The 5682-nt window shown below is 30.7% G+C and overlaps 1 long non-coding RNA gene across 1 annotated transcript; it reads left to right on the top strand.

Annotated features, from left to right (window-relative positions):
• The first annotated feature begins 373 nt into the window (after positions 1-373).
• On the top strand, positions 374-3079 carry LOC128291673 (uncharacterized). Its single transcript, XR_008281494.1, has 2 exons — positions 374-559; positions 2831-3079. It is a non-coding gene; the product is annotated as an uncharacterized LOC128291673 (long non-coding RNA).
• The last annotated feature ends 2603 nt before the right edge of the window (positions 3080-5682 follow it).

Below are 5682 nucleotides of genomic sequence, written 5' to 3'. Positions count from 1 at the left end.
ATTGCTACTCAACGTAGTAGCATTTCTACAGCATAAGCCATGCAAACATGGGTTGCTAAAGGATGCCCCAAATGAAGTACTAGACTCTCAAATTCACACTGACCCAACTCTTGAATGGGCTACTAAAGCTAGACAAGCCTGCTACCAAGAATGAAGCCCAAACCATCCATTCCCTCTAACCCTTCTCCCTTGAATCAAGCATGAATCAAGCTAACATCCTTCCCAAAATAGCAAACCATCCACCGACCTTTCTAAACTCAAGGGTTGGCCATCTCTAAGAAGAAAACCAAGGGAATTGAGGCTAAAAATAATCGAGGATGTTGGGCACTCTCAAGTATAAATAAGGGTGCTAGTTTCACTTTTCATCATCAACTCATTCTTCATCTCTCATTCATCTACAAGCATCCATCACTCTTCAATTCTTTTCTTTCATCTTCCATTCATCCATGTCCACTTGAGAGAGTATTTGGAAGGTTTTGAGAGCAATCAATTTCAGCAATGTTTAGAGCTTCTAAGCTTGGTAGTCACAGAAAGAAGAGAAGAACGAAGGAGGAGCAAAGTGAGCAGTGGCACGAAAAACCATCAAAAATGGCTTAGCAATTTTCTTTCCCTTTAATCTTTTATTTATATTCAATTCAATAAACATGATTACAACAAAGTTTTCTGCTTTGAATATAATCATGATTGCTTAATTTTGTTAGTGTTAGAATGATTTAAATTCTACAGCTTAGATTATTTAACTCTGTTAAAGATGTTTTTTGCATTTGATTTGTTTATTCATTTAAGTAAAATTATGAACATGTTTTTCAGGCATTATTAATGAAGGAAACAACTGAATTAATTAGTTAATCCAACCAAGATTATAATTAATTAACACAATACTATGTTTGATCATTTAGTGATTGAATTAGTAATAATATTAAAATGTTGTTACCTTACATAACCTTTGTATGATGTTTGCTTATAAAATTGTAAGTTGATTGCAAATAGAAATATGTTTGATAAACATAATAATTGAATAAGTATAACATTATAACTTCATTTAAATAAAGTTAATAAATTTTCAACTTGCAATGGAATCTTCAGAACATCTTTTACCATTGTTTAAATAATTCTAAGTTAAGAATGATAATTATTTTAACATATGCATGCTATTGTGATTAACTTTCAAAAACTTGCTTGCTTATTTATTCTGTGCTACATTTTATCTACATACTTAGATTTATTTTAATTATTTTTTAGTTAAACTCATCACAAACTTATTTATTTTGCCACAAGCCAACTTGCTAAGTGCTAATTTCATAACTCTTGATTTACATTTGCAGTCTCTGTAGAGACGATAACTCTTACTTCTTTATTACTTGTCAATGATTGTGTATACTTGCACATCATTCGAATATTCTCAAGACAAGAAGCCATGGGCTTGGATAAGAAAGTTTAGCATTCTTAAGCATTTGAAAAAATAATCGAGAGCACTAGTTCGCAACCTCCATGAAAGTAAGCTAGAGAGTTCTGAGGATCTTGGAAATCAACTTCATTAGCTTTTGAATCAAAGAAAGATCAGGCTAGACAATCTTTAATATCTATTGGCAGTGCTAAGGATTCTGATAAGGGGCATAAAAATAAATGTTGGAGGAAATGGGATCACGTCTCCAATGCAGATCCTTAGAGCATTTAGCTCGTAATTGCCCGAAAAATGCTAATGACGTTCCTACTACCACTAAGATATTTTCCTTTGTAACTAGAAGTCGGAGAACTACCCCTAGTGGCTTAGTTGCAAGGGGTAATCAAAGAAAGGAAATTGATTTGGCAGTAAATCATCCCCACCTCATTTTAGGTAAATTTTAAGGATGAAATTTATTAAGGGGGAGAATTGTAATGACCCAATTTTCACTACTGTCAAAAAATGCAGTTTCAAAACCCCATTTTTGTAAACCGAGTCTGTAAATATAAAATAGGAATAATTATGAAGTTAATATGAAATTATAATAAAGTTTGGTTAATAAATTTAACTGAGAAAGTGGTTAATTAAAGTTTAGGGACTAAATTGTAAAAGTCCAATTGCTATTGATTTTTAAATTAGAAAAGGTTTAAGGACCTAGATAACAAATATCTAAAAGATCAAAATGGTTATTAAACCATTTTTCCATCATGATTTAGTGGAGAATGATGATAATTCTCATTTAATTTTAATATATGATTAAACAGATAAATAAACTTTAATTAATTAAGTTAAATTAAATCTTAATTAAGCTATATAAACAAATTGATAGTGGGAAGATGAAAAAAAGCCATAATATTCTCCAAGCTATCATCCTCCTCCATTAAAGAAAGAAAACCTTCAACTTGTTTTTACATTTGCCATTATTTCAAGTCCCTTAGCTCTTGTTCTTTGATTTTCATGGATTTTGAATCATGATAGCTTGATTTAGTTAACCCATGTATCAATTTTTTCAATTGTTAAGTTTTTAGCAAGTTACCATCGTAGAGAAATTGATGAATTAGGCTTGAAATTAATATTTATTAAGCTTAGATCATGATAAGGACTAAAATGTAAAGTTAAATAAGCTTGTTATTTAACTTTGTAACATTAGGGACCAAATTGAATAAATCAAAAACTTTTCATGAGATTATCCTATAAATAGAAAATATAGGTTCCCTAATGAGACAATGTGAAATCAGATTTTGGTCTAAAGCTAAATATAAAAAATATGTATCTCTTGAGTATAAGAACTAAATTGAATAAAATACAAAATATTTTTGACTTTGTATTTAAATGTTAGTTGAATGTAAACTAATATTTATTCTATTATTGAATTATCGAATGTAGCTAAAGATGACGCTGGGCCGTCACGAGAAAAAGGAAAAGCGAAAGTTATTGACAAGTGATGAGAGAAATTTGATTTGTACTTTTATGATTTGAGATCATACTATTTATATGCATACATATTGATTGCATGACTAGATATTGAGTAAGATTATGACTTGTTCCATGAATTAATTTGTATTCATGATATTGAATATCGAAAAATTGGACTAAATTGAATATAGTAGAAAAGAGTAAATTATATTTGATAAATGGTTTGTGATACAAAATGATAATGATAATGGTATGAATTATGTTATGTGGTATTAGATGTATATATGTATTGATGATAAGAAGAATTGAGAATGATGATATATGAATTGGATTATATAATGTGATTGAAACATTGGTTACCCTATTAGTTGTTCAAACAAAGTCGAATATAGTCGGCATGCCATAGGGTCAGTTATAATTATTAGAAATGTAATACCTCATACTGGACCTGATCGTCGGGTTTGAGCTATAGACAACCACATTCATTGTCAAAGCAACAATGATTAGCTATATTGAATTTACATCATTAGACTTTTAATGTAAGCATCACACATAGAAAACATGATATATAATCATTTCTGGATACATACGAGCTTACAAAAGCTCAATATCATCCCGGGGCCGAATTAAGACTAAACTGTACTAAACTGTAACATTTTCAAAATTTCTCAAATAGGTGTCGCGGCTCTCAGGGCTTGGTGTTGTAACTTTGAAGACAGTAGCCAAGCTTTCCAACTTAAGGACCAAATTGTAAAGTTTTCGAAACATAATAGAGTTGACGTCATGACCTTAAATAGGAGACATTGCGATGTGATAAACTAATGTCATGACTTCATAGGTAGAACACTAAGTCCCCATTTTCCCTTGATTTTAACCTAGCATGAAACAACAATGTTTTCCCTTAAGGCCCTAATCATCCTTTCAAAATTAGCAAACATGATCAATATACAAATTTTCAAACCATTAGAATCATTTCCATGCATGACCAAAACCATTTTCATGTATATTCACAACTTATTTACAACCATTTTGACCGTTTGGAAAATTTAACAAGGTAATCTTAGGTACATGCCACTTGATCAAAATGAAATGAGCTATACAAACTTAGTTGAGTCGAAAATGGTGGTTTGGATGCCGACTTCACTTCCCGAGGATTCAAGGATCACCTATACCTAAAAGTCAGTGGAACTTTCATAATTCAAGATATTATATCATACACATTGGTAATATGACATTATGCCCATATTCTTAATATCTACCAATACAAATCTCATAATGCAACTCAATTCATCATATTATACACATTTGAACCTACTTATAAAGATGACAATTCGAACTACTCGATATGGTATCATATTTAACCAATTCAATTCATTTTTCCCATTTGTCTATTATTAAGCTATTTGGCATTCATTATCAATCATGAATTCAACATTTATACATAATTGTTATTGATATTACATCATCTAAATTCCATGATAAAACTATATCATTTTCCTTTTTACTTATCATTCAATCATTTTTTGGAGTTTATCAACTCATTCTCGCTCGTTTCGGCCCCTAAGGCTCGATTTCAATTATTTTGCACCATAAGATGTATGCTTTCTTTATTACAATTCACACATGCACATATTTGGTTACATTTCATCGTACTATTTCATCTCAATACCTTTTACCAAGTTTACCATTTATATCTCCTATTAACATGACTTGGACTCAATGGATACATGGATCATCCAACCAACACACCAACTAGCACGAAGTGCATCATCGGATAAACCAAAGAAAGGAAAACCAACACATATAATGCATACTAGTGCACGAAGTGCATCCTAGCACAAAAAGTGCATACTTGCGCACGAAACGCATCCTAAAACACGAGGTGCATTTTTCAACTTAACCAGACTATATTCAACTATATTCAACTCAACCCGACTAGTTAATAGGGTACCAATGTTCAATTTCATTTACAGATCAATAAATTTATCATTTTTCAATCATATTCATATTACAATTCAAATCATCATCTATACACATTTATTTCATGGCATACAACACATTTCTAACCAGCTTCCACTCTACATATCATAATTTAATTAAATCATACCATTTTTTATTTTATTCATTTTAGTCCTCTATATCGATATTCCATATCAAACTCAATCAAAACATTTCATACTATCACTATATATTCACCTTAATGATTCATCAATCAATAAACATACATTTACAAGCAAAGATTTCTATCCCAAATCATAAAAGTACAAATCAAGATTTCATGTCACTTGTCGATAATTTTCGCTTTTCCTTTCCCTCTCGGAGGTTTCGTGTCGACATTAGCTATGTACAGTCAAAAAACATATAACACTATCAATTTCCATCCAATTTACAATCATATACAAGATGAAGCATATTTTGCAACTTATTCAATTTAGTCTTTAAACCAGAGATAAGCATAACTTTCAATCTAAAGTTATGGATTAAAATATGATTTCACATTTATACATTAGGACCATAAACTTTCTATTCCTACCATACTTTCATGATAGGTTTTCATTTTATTTAATTTGGTACCAAATGTAACAAAGCTAATAATTAAGCTTGTTAAGCTTTACAATGTATTCTTTTTCATAATCTAAGCTTAATTTCTATCAATTTCACACCTAATTCATCCAATTCTCAACAATGGAAACTTATCAAAATTTCATCAATTGAATAAATTGATACATGGGCTAGCTAGTGTTGGAACATTGGTACACCCCATGGTGCAGCAAAAAAATTATTACAGCGATCGATAACCATGGATCCAAGTACAAGGGATG

This window comes from Gossypium arboreum, chromosome 4 (genome assembly GCF_025698485.1).
Source record: "Gossypium arboreum isolate Shixiya-1 chromosome 4, ASM2569848v2, whole genome shotgun sequence".
Lineage (NCBI taxonomy): Eukaryota > Viridiplantae > Streptophyta > Magnoliopsida > Malvales > Malvaceae > Gossypium > Gossypium arboreum.
The sequence above is the reverse complement of the archived record's forward strand: the minus strand, read 5'-3'. Positions and strand labels throughout refer to the sequence as shown.